This window comes from Panthera onca, chromosome B4 (assembly GCF_046562875.1).
Source record: "Panthera onca isolate mPanOnc1 chromosome B4, mPanOnc1 haplotype 2, whole genome shotgun sequence".
NCBI classification, from domain to species: Eukaryota; Metazoa; Chordata; class Mammalia; order Carnivora; family Felidae; genus Panthera; species Panthera onca.
The window spans coordinates 73,038,046-73,056,781 of record NC_138345.1 but is presented as its reverse complement, the minus strand read 5'-3'; the positions used below and the strand labels follow the sequence as shown (position 1 = coordinate 73,056,781).

General features: G+C 41.3%; 1 protein-coding gene across 3 annotated transcripts in view; it reads left to right on the top strand.

The window, feature by feature from the left end:
- Positions 1 to 18,736, top strand: part of SLC38A1 (solute carrier family 38 member 1) — a 67,278-nt gene that overhangs the window by 29,459 nt on the left and 19,083 nt on the right. The gene's annotated exons all lie outside the window — the stretch shown is intronic.

Genomic DNA, 18,736 nt, shown 5'->3' with positions numbered 1-18,736 from the left:
CACTAGCTGGGGAGGGGCAGAGAGAGAGGGAGACACAGAATCCGAAGCAGGCTTCAGGCTCTGAGCTCTCAGCACAGAGCCCGATGCGGGGCTCAAACTCGTGGAACTCGTGAACTTCGAGATCTTGACCTGAGCCGAAGTCAGACGCTCAACCGACTGAGCCACCCAGGTGCCTCTAGGGATTAATACTCTTATGTGTAAATCACTAAAGATGTCCTTCCTAGACTTAAAACTCTGTATAGGACAGTGAATTCAATGCATTTCTTCTTCATTGTCCATCCAACTCAGTAAATCCAACTGTAGCCTCTTCTCTTTATTGCCCTGGGTGGATCTTTCTATGTAGCCTTTCTGTTTATGTATATCTTGAGCCAGGTGCCAGGTTTTAGGGTAAAATGATAAGAGTTGGACAAAATATTTCTCTGGCGATTTTTTTATTGGTATCTGTGGAATTCTGACTCTCTGAGGATGCCACGGGGTGGCTTGTGCAGCTGCGCTTGTGATTTTCAGAGCAGTGGCAGGAAACACCCGACTGCTAGTCGCAATTCCTCTTCTAAATGGCTGTGTAGTCTTAAGCAAGTGACTTGGCCACTCTGAGCTTCAGTTTCCTATTCTGTAAAACAAGGAAATTGCCCTAGAAAAATCTCAGAACCCTGCCAACCTCCGAAACCCTATGGTTCTGTGACTAATTTTAGTTATTCCAAAGCTGGAAATATGTTCAGCTCAGAAATGTGTTTTACATTGATTTACTTTTTTTTTTTTTTTTAGTTACTGCAGTATATCAGGTAGTTCTATGTTTAACATAGTGAAGGGTCCATTCTTTGATGGTGGTAACAACAGCAACTCTTGCAGCTCTTACTTTGTAGCAGGTACTATTCTTAAGTGTTCTCTGCTGAATCCTTGCAAGTTTGTGAGATAGGTCCTATTAGTACTTCCCTGCTTGATGGATGAGGGAACCGAGACAGAGAGAACAGACTTCTAGTTTGGAATCTCTCTTTGTCACCATTCTGGGAATCCCCTTCACCTCTCTTCTCTGCTAGATCCCGCCCCTTGTTCCCCATGTTCCATTTCTTCCTCTTTCTGAATGTTCTTCCTTTTGTTGCTGAGAAGGGATGAATAGAAATAATTTTTTGAGGCCTCCATGTCTGCAACATGACTTTATTCTGACGTCACCTTTGATTGGCAGTTTGGCTGGATATAGAACTCTATATTGGCAGTAAGTTCCCTTCAGAATTTTGAACGTATTGCTCCATTGTTTTCCGGTTTCTTCTGGTGTGAAGTCCCATATCCTCCTGATTCCCGGTCCTTGTATAGCCAGGGTTTTTGTTTTATTTTATTTTGTTTCTGGAAATTTGTTGAATCTCTTTGTCCCCCATGTTCTGCAGCTTTACAGTGATGTGTCTTGATGTGGGCCTGTTTTCATCCATTGTGTCAGGCTGTTGGTACATCCTTTTCTTTTGGAAGTTCATGGTCTTCAGTTTGGGGACATTTTCTAATATGTTTTTAACGTTTATCTATTTTTGAGAGAGAGAGACAGAGGCTAGGGAGGGAGGGGCAGAGAGAGAGAGAGAGGGAGACACAGAATCTGAAACAGCCTCCAGGCTCTGAGCTGTCAGCACAGAGCCCAACATGGGGCTTGTACTCAAAAACTGTGAGATCATGACCTGAGCCAAAGTCGGAAGCCTAACTGACTGAGCCACCCAGGTGCCGCAGGGGACATTTTCGTATACACTATTGTGTTAATGAATTTCTTCCTCCTCTTTCCCCTTTTTACTCTTTCTGGAACTACTCCCCAGATTCTGGACCTTTCTGGACTTGTCCTCTAATTTTTATTCTTTTCTTAAATTTTCATTTCGATAATTTTTCTCTTTAGTTTCTGGAATATGTGCTCAAATTTTTTCCCAGCTCTTTACTGAGTATTATTTCTGTTATTATTTTTTTATTTACAGGAGCTTTTAAAAAATTCTTGGAATGTTCTTTTTTGATATTCTGTTATTTTGTTTTATGATTTCAGTGTATTCTCCAAGGATTCTAATGACAGTTTTCCTCTTTTACAGAAAATTTTGAACATAAAGTAGAAAGAATAGTATGAGATTCCCATGTTCCCGTCATCTCCTGGCCTCACCTATTTAATCATCCACCTCACCTAGATTCTCTCAAAGCAAATCCCAGCTCTCATATCATTTCATCCATAAATATTTCAGTATATTTCTCATTATATATATATATGTATATGTGTATTACATATGTATGTATTACATATGTATACATATGTATATTTATTACATATATATATGTATTGCATATATATGTGTGTGTGTGTACATATATATAATGGACTAAAACATAACCATAATAGTTGTACCTAAAAATTATCAACAGTTCCTTAATATCATCAAATAGCCAAACAATATTTGAATTGCCTGTTTATCTCATTTTAAAAAAACCAATTGGATTTTCCAAATCAGTACTCAGATAAAGTCCATATAGTGCAATTGGTTGACATGTGTTCTAATTTCTTTTAATCTATAGGTTCCCCCAATTCTCTCTCTCCTTTGTATTCTATGCCATATATTTGTTGAAGAAACTGGGCCATTTGTCCTATAGAGGTCCCACAGTCTGAATTGTGCTGATTGTATCTCTGTTGCAAGTTCATTTTTAGTTTGTTTGTTGGCTTTGGATTCTTTCATTTTGGAATCTTTCCTCAGGTATTAGGTGGTCCTTCTTTGTCTATTATATTTAAAAATAAGGGATGGGGGAAACCAGCCTAATTCAAGCCCGGCACAGGTGAGTGGGAGCTTGTTGGCAATAGCTTCACTTAAAAGGGTTGTCTACAGCCCTTTACTTGGGGAACCACCAGTGTCAGTAACTCTTTGGCTGTTTCAGATTGCCCAGCATCTTCCTGTCTCCTGCCGGAGGGTCTGAGCATTTCTGCCATCTTTCTGGGAACCAAGGTGGGGGTAGGGCTTGTGGTGAATATCTCACTTGCATGTGTTCACCGAATCCCAGCTTTCATGACAGTACCCACTCCCCAACAAGTTGTATTGAGTCCCTCACCCAGACACCTGTATTTTATACTTTCCAGAGAATGTATCTTCACGTATATACTTCTGCCAGATGGAGGGGGAGCAATCATAGCTTTACAGAACAGGGGCCTGGTCTGGGAAATCTCACTATCTCTTGAAGATCCCCTTTATTCTAGTTTATCCCTTCCAGTGTTCCCTATTTCCAGTAATGCTCTCAGGGCCTTTTGGGAATTCTGTGGTGAAAATTAGATTGGTCTTGGCTTTCTCTACTGCTAATTTAAGGTTTAGCTTTGTCTGCTTTCCAGTTCTGAAATTTTGTTATTATTGTCCTCTCATGCTCTTAGGAGGGAGCAGGAGTAAGTTCTTGTATTCAATCTACCATTCCTAGAATTCAGTTGACTTTTAATTATAGTGATTCAGGCATAATTGATCTCTTGTCCCATGACTCTTTAGTTTCCAACTGAAGCAAAGAACTGGAAAAACTTGACTCTTATGGTTGCAGGAAGACTTCCCCTACATAAAATTATTATAGATCATTCGGTTATTTGCAAGATGCATGAAAAGCGGGTGCAACAAATCATCAAGTGAAAGCTCACGAAGGTAGCTGTATAAAGACCCAAACTTAAAGTTTTTCACAAAATGTAGAACAAGGACTCACTCTGTGTGTTGTAAAACCAGCTGCTCCTACAGCTGCTCAAAGCCAAGAAGCAGTTGGCAGGATCAAGATATTTCATCTGGTACAAGGCCCTGTTCCAGACTCATATTAGCCAACATGGAAAAAGAGTCCAAGCCTGTCCAAACTTCTTTAGAAAAGCAGCCGGAAGGCTCCTCCGAGTCTCCCTGAGGCTGGGTGCGGAGCTCTTCACTGGAGTCATCTGAAAACTTGTGGGAGTGATTTCTTTTTCTTGGATGAGTTTGGGGCTCATTTTTTTTTTGACCTAACCATAATGGCTGTCATCTCTGTTTAACACACATCTGATTCAGTTGGATTCGGCGAACTCTGCCCTGTTGTAAGAATACAGTTCAGTTTTGTGTTTTCCTGAATTCCGAAGCCCTATAATTCCATCTGAGGAACAGGAGGTATGGGAATGGGGAATCTCAGCTGACCGTTGTTCTGACAGGAGGTCTTCTCTGTTGGAAACAAAACGGGGCTGTACCCAGAGGCAGTCGTTTGGGGATGTGCTGAGGCACAAGTATCTCAGGGTAAAATGTACCCACTGAAGTGAGTTTTCCTAAGAGTGAGTATCCTAGGAAAATGCAATGGGTGCTGAAGAATCTTCCACTGTAACTTCCTGTTCTACCACTGATTTTTTTTTTACATAGTTTCTCCTTAACTCAGTCATAGCCAAAGTGGCATCAAAAGTAAATATTGGCATGTAAGAATGGCAGGTTTTGTTTTTATTTCACTTTACCGTCTCCCTCACTCTGGCCCAAAACAGGAAAGTTACATTTCTAAAGATATCTATTAAAGGCATACATTATATAGAAAGTTAATGTCTTTAGAACGTATCATCTCATAGTAGTAGGTAAATGAGAGGTTTATTAAACTACACAGAATCTGACAAAGCAATAAATGCTTTATGTTTTCCCATAACTTCTTAGCAGGTGTTATTGTTTATTATTATTTTAATAATGTAGTCCTTAGGTATAAAAGCATGAAAAAGGAGAATGTAATTCATGATACTTCTGAGAGCTCAATGATGTCATCATTTATTGTAAACAGTGCATTTTTAAACCATCTGTTTCAAATATAATTCTAAAACAACGTAACAATCTATGTAGACAATAGTTTAAATTTTATTATGGTTCATTACAACTCCAGACTTTTTTGAGTCTTGTTTTCTATTTTCTATGGCTGTAAGGATACAAAAGATAAATAGCTAAAAACGCTTTGAAAAGTGGCACGCAAGAAGATTATGTACTGTTCCAATCTCATAGGGCTGCTATGAGAGAGTGTGTGGGTGTGTGGGTGTGGGTGTGTATGTTGTGAGTGTGTGTGTGAGGGAGAGAAAGAGACGAAGAGAGTACCAGTAATGTAACACCTGGTATTCAGTAGCACTATATAGTAAGTATTTGCTGAAGTATTAATTAGGTAGTCACTAAATAATGGTTAACATTTATTGAACACTATTCTACTTGCCATATTATCTCATTTAATCTTCATCACCACTCAGAAGTATTAGCTCCATTTTACAGATGAAGTAATAACTGAGGCTTAATAACTACTTAGCAAGTTGGGGAACCAGGGTTCCATCCAGGCTTTCTTGACTCTAGAACCTGTGTGATCTAAAACTATATACTATAAAACTAAAACTATATACTGCTTGGGTGCCTGGCTGGCTTAGTTATTAAAGTGTCTGACTTCGGCTTAGGTCATGATATCATGGTTCATGAGTTTGAGCTCCACATTAGGCTCTCTCCTGTCAGCACAGAGCTTGCTTTGGACCCTCTGTCCTCCTCTTTCTCTGCAGCCCCCTCTTCTCCTCGTGTGCTCTCTCTCTCTCTCTCTCTCAAAAATAAACATTAAAAAGAAAAAGGGACAAAACACTATACTGCCTTTTAGTGATGCCTCTTCCATAACCAAATTTGCATTATTACTGTACATCACAAGAGAAATTTTATTCTTATCAATAGATACTAGCAAGTTAATATTTTAGCTTTAAAATCACTTTGTATAGGAGGGCACTTGTTGTGATGAGCACTGGGTGTTATATGTAAGTAATGAATCACTAAATTCTACTCCTGAAACCAATGCTATATGTTAACTAACTTGAATTTAAATAAAATCTTGGAAGAAAAAAAAAAATAAAGTCATCTTGTATAATCTGTCAGTATTCCTGGATTATTTTACTGTTTCGAAAAGAACCATTGTAATGGAAATAGTTCTGCAATATCAAATGCACCAAATTGTAGATCAGCAGTGGTCAAGTTCCTGGTCACAGCCAGTAAAATATATGCCTAAAGTATATTATAAAACCAATATAACTTCTGAACTGCTTCATATTTGTCATATCTATACCTGACTTGGTCTCATGTGGCTATTTAAGATTCCCCACTGTCTTCATGAGCCCTTGAATTTAATTCCTTCCAAAGATTTAAATTTTCTTACTGAGAATTAAAACACAAGTGCTAGCAATGTCAGATGATGCCAAGTCCATTATTAGGGAATTGCTTACATAATCATAGTAGTTCTATAAAATAAAATATTAGGCTACTATGTCAAAGAGTAAACTAGATTTATATGTACTGGTGTGGAAAAATTTCCCCGGAATATTATTATGTGAAAAAGCCTGAATGCTGGGTGGAAGTGAGCAGAGAGGGAGACTGTATACGTATATACCCTACAGACTAGTCGGGAGGGCACACAAGCAAGCTCTGGACAGTGGATACTTCTGGAGAGTGACACGGGGTCTAGGGTGGAGCAGAAGTGCAAAGTTTACACTCTTTGTATTTTCTTTCTCTCTCTTTTTTTTTTTAAGTAAAGTTTATTTATCCTGTGAGAGACAGAGAGAATGCTAGTGGGGGAAGGGCACAGAGGGAGAGAATCCCAAGCAGGCTCCAAGCTGTCAGCACAGAGCCTGATGCAGGGCTTGAACTCATGAACCATGAGATCATGACTGGAGCTGAAACCAAGATTTGGATTCTTAACCAGCTAAGACACCCAGGTGCCCTTGTATTCTCTTTTCTACCTTTTGGGGGACGAATCTAGTTGGAAAAAAACCTTGTGTTTTAGAGAACTTAAAACCAATGCAATAAGGCTTTTTTTCTTCCCTCTTGCCCACAGAAAACTTGAGGAAAAACAGATTTTCAGTGTTGATGTTTAGACCACGAGAGCGAGAATAAGCCGTTGGTGCTGTGCCACCCATTCCAAACTATATTTTCAATCCCATCTCCCTTTAGATTGCCTCCCTTTCAGCTACACTAATCCCCTTCTTTTCTGTAAAGGTCACCTGCACTGTCCTCGTTGCCTTGATTTTTTCACCTCCCTATTCCCGTGCCCGTCTCTGCTGCTGAATGCCAATAGGCCTGTAAAGCCCAGTTGGATGCCATCTCCAAAAATGTTTCCCTGATCCTCCTACGTGCAGGGGAAGCTCTCCCTCCCTTGTGTTTCCAGTGTAATCTCTACCTTTCTAATTACAAGTATTACTTCCATTAATTAGGCATATATTTTACCTTCCCAATTGAACTCTGAGCCCTACAAGAGCAGGACTAATGTCTAATTCTTCCTTGTTCAAACATCCCCTCTGCCCCGACAAGATCTAGAATAGTTGCTTGCATATAAGATGATGCTCAATAAAGTTTCATTGAAATGAATGAATGAATGAATGAATGAATGAATGAATGAATATATAAGAATTAGATTTTGCAAAACAAAAAACAAGGCTTTAGGGAAAAACAAGGGCTCTCATAATTATTGCAGACTTATCAGAGGGAAAATATCAACCAAAACCCTTAGTTCACCCTCAAATTTGGAATGGGCTTTGGAGATGTAATGATAATAACAAGGTTAGCACGGGACTCACCACCAAGTGGTTACTTGGTTACTTTCCTGGGATTGCCTCCTTCATGTGAAAATTCTAAATAGTTCTGAGGCTGTTAAATACTGTAAGAGGTTGGTATTGCGTTGCTAAAAGGGCATTTGTTGTTAAATTGCTACTTGCAAAAAGGACAGTAATTGTCATTTTTAGTTTACAGCAATTACCTTCACTTTGTGGTTGAGTGTTTGCCTCAATTGTAGGTGAATTCTCTCTATTTCTTAATATTTACCTTTGTGGAGCGTTTTTTTCATTATCCTTCCACCAAAAAGATGCAACATTGTATTACCTATAATTACAGTGTTTACAAACATACCAGTAAATAGCCATGCCAGTAAGGGTAAATCTAAAATATAAGGATCTCTGTAAACCCAAGATCAGACTTCCAGGGGCCTTCGCCTACATAAAGGAAGACAGAAATGGAATAGGAACCAGAGACCCATCAGCACAGTGCCCTAAGTCCTGTTCATGTCTTACAGGTATTTCATCATTATTATCCTGTCACCAAAAATGGGCTTCTCCTGATATCAGGAGGCTTGCATAAGGCTTACATAACTGCCTCAGCATAGCTCTGAAGTCTGCATCTTTTCCAGCAAATTCTATGAGTTCGGGTGAGATTGCAGCACAGCTTCACAAATATGTACTCTGCACGTTCAAGAACCGCCATTGCTTCGTTACTTTATGTAGATTCCCAAAAGTATGAATCACACTCGCCAAGAGGGTCACTTTGCTCTTAGCAGTAATGAAGATGGTCTGCGTGGCTACTTATCAGGTTCTTCCTTGTAAATGTTAAGTTGTCTTCCCCTGTGCACTCTTAAGCCGGCAGTTCTTTGCCTCTTGACGAGAGACGACGCTGGATCTTGTGATATAAAAATGATGCGATTAAAGAGGAAGTCAATAGGGAAGCCCTGCTCTTCCAGTGATCCTGGGAGGCCCATCTGTATAGTCACATTCATCTACCCTCTTGTCAATCAGTTACTTGTTTTTAAAATTCTTTGAGTTATAGTCACCGTTCCTTAGAAATGATCTGAAGAGAAAATCGTTGCCCTTCAGCTGGCAGGGAAAATCACTGGCATCAGAGCCTCTTGTTTGGGAATAATAATGCTGGAAGGGGAGAAGTGGCACATTCAGGCTTGCCAACATTTGAAATACATGTAGAAAGGACAGTGGCAGTGCCATTGAACTCTATTGAAATGCATTGGATTAAGAAGCTTTTCAGAAATAGGGAAATAGGAAAGTGGTTAATGTTGTGCTTAAAACGAGTGCCTCTTTTCTAAACGGAGAGCGTTGGCAAGCGTAGGAGAGGAGTCCCACCCATTGTTTTTAAAAGTTGAGCAGTTATGCTTAGTTGGTGAGTCATCTAAGATGTGTCTGATAAGGGGTTCCAAGAAGGCAGTTCTCGGGGCCCCAGAGAGGTGGGCGTGTGTGTGCAGCACGCGGGCTCAAGAGCATGTGCGGAGAGTGGGCTCCGTCCTGTCGACGCTGAGTTGCACCTGCTGTCGGGCAAGGACGAGGACCCAAGGAGAAGAGCATGGCCTCTATTTTGTAGCACTGTGTTTTTCGTAGCCTGCAAGAGGCAACTTAAGTGTACTCTCTAAGGTCTTACCAGTGTTAATACCTCCATCATGCACACGGCCTTTTCGTTCACTTTCCTGGGTTGCAGTAGCCCAGATGTGTATCCGCACTGCAGATCAGCATAGTTCAGAAATTGGGATTTCCGAGTTAGCTTGAACTTTTACTACTCAGAGTGGTAGTTGGTTTAGTAGAGTGGAAAACCGCCCTGGTGTGGGCCAGTTAGTTTTGCTTTGTTCTATGGCCACAAGCTTCACCTCACATCAGGTACCTCGTATCAGTGATCTACGTCTATAGCCAGGGGTTGGCAAACTACAACGTACTGACCAAAACCTCTTCTGACCTGCAGCCTCTTTTTTTTGCGTGGCTTGCTGACTGAGAATAGCTTTTATTTTTTTTAAGAGTTAGAAAAAAAAAGAAGATAGTTATAAAGTATACATGTGTCATGGGATCTTTAGAACAATCCCTAGTTATCATTCCTGTTTTATAGGTAAAGAAACTTAAGAACTCATGAGGCTAAGGAACTTGTTAGGATGACAGTGTGATTGGTGGTGGGGCTGGGGAGGGAGGGGAACAAGCCCCTGGTGTAGTCCTCTGAACTCTTCCATCTCTCTTTAGATGTGCATTGTTACCATGGAAACAGAATAATAGGGGGGGGCACCTGGGGGGCTCAGTCTATTAAGGGTCTGACTCTTGACATCCGCTCAAGTCATGACTTCATGGTCGTGGGATAGAGCCCCACATAGGGCTCTGCCCTGAATGTGGGGCTTGTTTGGGATTCTCTCTCTTTCTCTCTCTCAGCCCCTCATCTGCTCACTCCCACGTTACAGAATAAGGAAATAAACATTAAAAAAAAAAGAGACAGGGGCGCCTGGGTGGCTCAGTAGGTTAAGCCTCCGACTTCGACTCAGGTCATGATCTTGCAGTCCATAGGTTTGAGCCCCATGTCGGGCTCTGTGCTGACAGCTCAGAGCCTGGAGCCTGCTGGGGATTCTGTGTCTCCCTCTCACTGCCCCTCCCTCTCCCTCCCTCTCTCTCTCTCTCTCTCTCTCTCTCTCTCTCTCTCTCAAATGAATAAACATTAGGAAAGTATGAATGAAGCCCCAGATCCACCATTCCTGCTGGAGTGGAAGTCCAAAATACCCACCCAAAACAGCACACACCTTTATTTAATGGTTATATGGCATTTTTCTGTCACTCAGGAGATACATTTTAAGAATGTGATAAAGGGGGCATCACTTTCAAAAGTAAGGATCTAGGTTTGAGGGGAAAGTAAGCTAGTTATTCTTGTGGAGTGGAAGAAGAGGAAGGAGGACATGTCAAGTTATAAAGGGAGAGCTCATAAAACCCACAACCCCCTCTAAGGACTGGAGGCAAAAACAGGAAGTGGTGGTGGTGCACAGTTTTCTTTCTTACCAGTACAGCTTCCTCATTTAAAGTCAGACCTCCTCCTAAATTTTTTACCTCTTAAAGCACTAACTAAACCGACAAGTTCTATCTGCATACCTCTTTTCAATACTTCTTTTTTTTTTTTTTTAGGATTATACTAGATATTATTTGATTTGGTCATCAGTGAGACATATTTCTTTCCTTAGACAAAACAAAATACTTAACCAGCAGTGAGGTTAGTTTAAGAGCAACTTTGCACCAATTTAGACTTATCTACGAGGAAATAAATGGAAGGAATTGTACAAAGAATTTATCCCTGACTGTTCCTGGCTCAGCCTTTAAAAACCATCCCTTTCATTCCCTAGTTTAATGTGTAAATATTACAAATAATTGCATGCTATCAGACCTGGTGTGCTGGTCCTCTGCTCCTTAGAATGTTGAAAGTCAATCAGGATCTAATGATAAAAAGTGCACTTTGGGACTGAATATTTACATTTTTGCTTCTTTTTCTTTTCTCTTTTCTTTTCTTTTCTTTTCTTTTCTTTTCTTTTCTTTTCTCCTTCCTTCCTTCCTTCCTTCCTTCCTTCCCTCCCTTTTTCATGTTTATGTATTTAATTTGAGAGAGAGAGAGCAAAAGAGAGCACATGAGCAAGAAAGGGGCAAAGAGAGAGAGACAGGGAGAATCCCAATAGGCTCCATTCTGTTAGCCCAGTGCAGGGCTCGAACTCATGAACTGTGGGATCATGACCTGAGCTGAAAAAAATCAAGAGTTGGATGCTTAACTGACTGAGCCACCCAGGCGTCCCTCTGCTCCTTTAAAGTATTTTGTGAGCTCTTTAAATGAAATAGGGACAATATTAATGAATGACCTTGGGGGTTTAAACAAATGCAACTCTTCTCCCTCCCCCGCAAAAAAAGTTTCGAATAATAATACTACCATTTGAAATATTTTTCATTTTAATACTATTACTGTAAAAGTAAGATAATCATTAAAGACCATTTTGAAAGTACATAAAATAAATTAACTGTAAAGAAATCACCTGGAGTCTCACTGTTAGAACAGGCTCTGGTAACATTGTGGCGTATTTCATTCCAAGTTTTTTTGTCTTTGCTTAGGTTTTGCCTTTTATACTCTCATTCTTCTGTGGACATTTGACTTTGGCAGACAATATAGCATGGTGGGTAAGGACTCTGGAATCAGACTATGAGGGTTTGGGGCTCTGATGCCAGCTGTGTGACCTTAGACAAATATTTACCCTCTCTGAACTTCGATTTCCTTATCTGTAAAGTAGTAATAGTACTACCCATAAGTGAAATATTTAATAAAAAAGGGCTTAGTGTGGGCCTGGCATAGTGGAAATATGCTAAATTTATTATTAGTAATGATCAGTGAAGTGTTTTAGTAATTATATTGAGTCCCTATTAAAGTTCTAGGAAATGCGTTTGTATACAAAAGATAATTTTGAATTTTCCAAAATATTTAAAATTTTCACTGAATTAGGGACTCAGACACCTCATTCTTCTCTCCTCACTTTCAGGGATGTCTCCTTCCATCTGGGCTCTCATTAAATAGACAATCCTTCCTCTTGTCTCCTTCTGCTGGCATGCACCACCCTACCTCTGCAGTTACCCGCCAGACATCCTACTACTGACCACAGCCCCCTCCAGTTCCAGGCTCCTCCCTTGGATATTGCCACTGTGCCTGTCTTCTACTGTCATGGAGAACCTCTGGACTGTGCTGCTTTTCCTGTCCCATGTAGCTGTCACAAGCCCTTCACTTGAAAACCCCTCTCTTTCCCACACGCTAAAATTCCCTTCTCCACTGGCTCTCTGTCACACTAGCTGGAAACCCCCCAAAACTGAGCTCTATCTAACCACACAGATGGGTAACACTTTCAATTCCTCCTCAGTTGGGTTCTCCATGCTGCCCAACCCTTCCCTCATCCCCAGCTAGCGCTCTGCTCTCTGTGTTTTTAAATCCTTACTCACCTCATTTTGATACTTCCCTTCGGAGGAGTTGGCAGGGAGGGGATGGAAGAGTAGGGAGAGTTAGTGGAGATTAGAGATGAGGGAAAAGTGGAGAGAGGGAAGACAAGAAGGGGGAGGCAGTTTGGAAAGGTAGGACCAGGGGAAGGGGTAGAAGAGAGTGAGGGAGAGACCAGTAATAAGGATAAGGACTGGAGAAAGATGGCGGGCCAGAAAACAATATGTTTCCTACAGTTTGTCCAATTCCCTTGTATTGGAGTTTTAAATTTTCTTGTAAGTATTCTGCCTCAACCAGCTTACATGTCTCTGAGTTTTGGAGAGAGGGGCTGTGGATTTGGCGGGAGATGATGGTAGGTAAAAGCAAGACTAATATTAAAGACTACTTTTCTTCCAGTGCTGGGAGTTTTTATATGGACTGTTCTAGCCATGAGGACAGTAAAAGTTTTAAGCTTTTTTAAAAAAATTAATTAATTTTGAGAGAGAGAGAGAGAATGCGATCAGGGGAGGGGCAGAGAGAGAATCCCAAGCAGGCTCCACATGGTCAGTGCACAGAGCACGATGTGGGGCTCGAACTCAAAAGGTGAGATCATGACCTGAGCCAAAATCAAGAGTCGGACGCTCAACCAACTGAGCCACCCAGGTGCCCCAAAAGTTTTATACTTTTAACCTGGTTTAGAAGAGGAAGAATTAAAAAGTGTGGTGAGCCTCAGATCCCTTTTGGAAGGAAAGAGACCTGGCTGGGGGGTGGGGTTGGGGGGAGAGGTCTGGCGTTGAAAATCATTTAAAAATATACACGTTGGTGAAGTAAGTGATGCCCTAATGCCCTGAGGAAGTCGACCAGACCTTGCATTCACACTGAGAGCCAGTCAGTGTCCCACGGGAACAATAATGATTCAGCTGTAAATGGTTCCCTTCACTGCAGTCTCACCTGGACAGCCTTGGGGTCCGTGTTACAGCTAATCACGTTGTGGTGCTGGCATGGCCCCTCACCCAGACAGTGTGGCAAGGCGATGCGGCACCAGTTCAGCGGTTGTGAGAAACAGAAACGCTGCATTGTGTATGCCACAGGGCCAGAGCTTGCAGATTTAGATACGTGCTGGACCAGCAGCATCCGCAATACCTGGTAGCTTGGGAGAAATGCAGAATCTCGGGTCCCACCCCAGACCGACTGAGTTAGAACCTTCATTTTAACAAGATCCTAAGGAGATCTGTATAGAGCATTAAAGTCTGAGGACAGCTGCCTTAAACTTTGGCAAGGGAAGAGGACAGGGAGAGTAATGCGGGGAGAGTAGTTGGGAAGGGTTCCCTTATGTTTTAAGAGGAGTGGGTGGGTCCTGGAGGAGTTGAAAGCGCTCACCTGCACGGCAGCCCCGAACACCCCCTTCTGCACACCCCCATCAATGCTATTTCTGGATCCGCAGCAGTGACTGCTGCCTCATCTCCACCTCTTTCCAGGGCTCTGGTGCTGGGTGGGGAGTGTGTCATATGATTTCTTGTTATTCAGCTAGGCTTTTAAAAGATAATCTCATCATCCATAAAGTGATGTGGCGTTGGTCCTTTGTTTTGTTTTGTTTTAGGTATAGTTTATATACAACAAAATTTTCCAATTTAAAGGATAGGATTTGATAAGTTTGCCCAAATCCAGTTGTGAAATCACCACCACAGTCATGGGATAGAACATTTCAATTGCCTTGAATGTTTTGGTTCCGTTTATTCTCATGGTTTTCCATTTTCTAAGCATACAGTGCTTTAAGAAATGAAATTATTATAAGGTCACCCATGTAATCTTTGGGTAAGTTATGGAAGAACAAAGAATTACTGTCTTATCAATGTGATTCAAAACAATAAATGTTTTTGAAATAGATGTTTAGATGTTACTGTTTAAGGTAGGAGTCAAAATTTTCTTGCACCAAATACAGTAAATATATCGTGGACCATGGAGAACAGTAGTATCGCCAGAGAACTAGAGACAGGCAAGTTTCATCCCAGCTTTCAGAAGTGGTAAAAAGTAGATCCCAAGTAATATTCTAGGGCAATTTATTAAATAGCTTGTTTATGTGCAAATACCGCAGAAAATATTGCTCCACAGAGGCCAGTAGTGTTTTCCTAAATAGTTGTGTTAAACTAGCTTCATCTTTTGAGACAACAGTGAACTAGTAGGTCACAGGACTGTCTTAGGCAAAGTGTATCTTGATTTTAGCAGGACATTTGGCATAATCTCACATGACTTACAAATGAGATTCTAATATTTTGTAAATGCACTTATTCTTCTTAGCTAAGAGTGTGCTTCGTTTGGTATTGTATGTAAACAGGCAAAGAGGATAGGCCATGACTCCAAATTAAACTGTCATGGCCTGTCCAGTAATGGAGGAACATAATAAAGCAAAGAAATAAAAAGATTACTTGGGTGCTTGGGTAGAGGATGGATCATTGGGGGCAAGAAACAGGAGACAGATAGAGACTACTGTAATTGCCCAGAAATTATGGGTGATAGTGACTTGGATTGGAGTAGTGGCCATGGAGATTGGGGGGAAAAAGCATATGGATTTAGGATGTGTTTTGGAGGTAGAAGTGATAGGACATTTGCCGGTGAATTAGATATGAGGGATAAGAGAGTAGATAAAAGATCAAGGGTGACTCCCAGGTTTCTGGCTTGAGCAGTTGACTGGATGGTGGGCCCTTTTCTAGATGGTCTTGTTCTATTCAAAGTTGGTACCAGTGACTTGGATGAAGGCAAATTCAAGATATGAAGCTTGATGAGGTAGTTGGCACATAAGGAGAAAGGATCAACGATTCTAAAAGATGTCACAAGACTGGAAAGCTAAAATGTAGTGGAAATAAGTGCAGAGTCCTGCACTTAGCTTTCAAAAAAAGTACATAGGATAGAACCAGGAAGAGTAGCCTAATAGCAGTTTACAGCAGAAGCTCAAGAATGAAGAATGTGGCATGGCCACCATAAAAACAAACACTGAAATAGGTTGCCTTAAAGAAAGCATGATGTCCAACTCAAGTTAATACTCTTAACATGCTTTGTACTGTTGGGCCCGAAACTGAGGTGACAGCATTGTGCTTTTCTTGGCATACAGCCATTAAAAAGTACAGTGGAGGAACTGGACCATGACTGAGATGTAGAGCCCGAGCACTCCATCACAGGACAAAAGCTGGAAGAACTGGAGAGGTTTGGGTCAAACGGTACAGTCTTAAAGTGAGTGCCCATCAGATGGACCGTTTAGTGGGAGAGGGTTTCAAGTAGATTCAAGTAGGTTTACAGGATGAAATGAGGACCCAAGGGTAGAAATAGCAGCGGTAGTTTCAGCTCAGCCTCAGTTCCCGTGCATGGCACTTTCCAGAAACACGATGGGTTGCATATGTGTCCCCTGTAAGATAACTCTCTAGATCTGGATGTCTGTGTGTTGGATGGAGCATAGATGTTTCCTGTGCTGGGTGCAAAGCTGGACAGGGTGGCCTCTAAGCTGTCTCCCTGATCCAGGAGTCTAGAATTGTTTCCTAACAGGCCTCTTTCTTCTCAGGGGACACAAACTCTCCGAGGATGTCCCCACACCATACATATCTTCAAAGTGTTAATGACACAAGGGTTCTCAGAAGTTCCTGACCACATTCTTAACAAGAGAACTCTCCTGCCACTGCTTCCCCAGTGCCCATGTCCAGACAGACACATGTTCTGAATCCCCTTCTCTTCAAGGCTAAACATAAGTCTGAAATACCAACACTGACAGCTCAGTTCCTATTGCTGAGGTTTAGTTCCCACCGGAACACCTTTTTCAGCATGCAGCTTTTGCCGTAACCATGTTTAAAACTTTTGGTCAATATGAGAAGTGTGTCTAGATATCCACATGAGACAAAAACAATGCATCACATGTTCCTCTCAGAACACGAATTCCAGCTTATATTTCTCTTCCAACAAACCACAACTGTATACAAATATCTAACTGGACAAACAGAGGCACAATCACAATGCTCAAGACAGGAGAAATGTTCAAATAAGTCATTACATTCTCTCCCAACTCATTCTTCCTACTCTTGTTGATGTTATGTTTTGTGTCTTTGACATCTCTGGATCCCCTTACACTATTCTAGGATCTATGATAGCCAATTATACAACTTAGTGTTTCTAAGAATCTAGACAAGAAGGTGTCCTTCTCTAAATTTTAATTCCGTGAATACCACCAGATTCTCTTACAGCCTAAAGCAGTCTTAACATTTTACATACAGAATTTGTCTCTTATGACCTGATAGAAAAAGGGCTTTGTTTTATGTTAGTTTTCAGTTTTCGAAGGGAAGATTTATATTTTGGGAGGAATGGAGAAGATAGTCTTAGAGACTGGGTGGTTAAAGGCAGAGGTTGTCAGGCTCCTACTACAGGTCCTTTTGTGGGGGTGCAATGCTATGTCTCTTAAACATGGGAGTGGGAGGGTCGTTTCCTTCACCGTGGGAGGACCTCGCTGTGCTGCTGTTCAGTGTGGGGAAAAAAATAGGTGAACTCCCTGCTAATATTTTCCCTGACCAACACTTTTCTCCCACTTGCAAAAGAAAAAGAGGTGATAGGAGTTTATGAAGAAATCCTTTTCTTCTTGCCAAGGGTCACAGGCCAGCTGAGCATCACCTACAAAGAAATTCAACCAAGTAGAACATGTTAAGAGGCAACCATGTGTGAGAACCATGTGGTCCCATGAGCTACTTAGCTGAGTAACCGATGTTTCCTGATAATGTTTCTTTTGCTAATAAATACCCAGTTCTTCTAGGCTTAGGGCCTTTGGTTAATCATTATGTAGACGTTGGTAAGTCTCTCTCCTGCTAGGTACATAGTCCCTGCAAGGCCGTGCTCTTTACTCATTAGCCTGGGGCTCAGTGGCAATATCCCCTCTCCTCCCCAGGTCAGTTGCGGGAGAACAGACTCAATGGGGGACATGTCGGTCACTCCATGGCGCTTCCTAAAATGACATCTATCCTGTCCCCAACTGGAAGTCCATGCTATTCTGTGTCACACAGAATTTCTCTGTGGCTTGTTGCATGTTCATGTAGGAGTTGCCAGTGTGTGTTCAGTGTCCCAAAAAATATGAGTGAGCTCTGAGTGAACTTCATAGCTTGCTTCTTTAAAATAAATATTGTTCATCTCTTCAAGATGAAAGAAAAGTCATACCACAATTGTGTCCTATATCTTCCTATCTGGCAGAGCATATAAAATCATGTTCCATTACCATATCTCAAAACTACTGGATTGGTTAATAAATGCTTGCTCTCAGTTTCTTGAGAAACTATCTATTTCTCGAGTCCCTCAGCCAGAATAGATAATAAGGGACTTACCCTCTTAATCACCCTCCTACTCAAGGATCTTAGCTAGGTCAATCTGTGTCTGAATGCACTTTCTTACAATCCTATCTTAACCTAAATTCCCCTTTTTATTAGCTGGTCAGTTTGGTCTTCATCCAAAGTGTTAGGTTTTTCTATTATTTCTCCCAGTGTTTTGTTTTACCTCTACTGAGCTCTGTCCCTCTTTTATGTTTTGTGGCCAGTCTCTGGCATTCCATCTACTTTGCAGTTAACCATTCTGTAGTCCCCACTTATCTCCTGATGGCCACACTGCACACAAGAGAAGCAAACTGCCATGAGAGATATAAGACAAGAGAGAGCCACAGAGCTGTCTTTCTGCCTGGGGCAAGGGAAGGCACCCAAGGAGGTGACATCTGAGCTGGGCCCAAGGGCAGTGGTTCAGAGGGTGTGCAAGGTGGGGGAAGGGTTGGGAAGAGAGAGCCCACACATGATGTGCCAAGTACCTCTCAATGGCACTTGCTATAAAAATCATTGCCTTAATTACTCAAACGTTGAATCAACTGCAGTAACGTATTGTTCTAAGGTTATATTTCCCTACCTCAGGAAAGTGAGTGGTTTCACTACGGGGACTAGAATTTTTTTCTTTTTAGTAAATAGGCTTTATTTTCAATTACTAAATATGAACCAAATGATTCAGAAATAATCTGTGTAATCTCCTGCATCATTTTAACTGTGCTTTTTCTTGAGGAGGGTTTGATAATGAGCCAGATGTACTAAAACAAAAACATGAGGTCGTCATTCAAAAAAGTCTTTTTATTTTTCTTATCAAAGTTTTCCCATCAGTTAAAAGAAGTGCTTTTTCTTTAAGAGTAAGGTACCAGGTGCAAAAAAAAGTGGATTATCTTTGTGGTCCAGTGTATAGATTCAAAAGTAGCCACA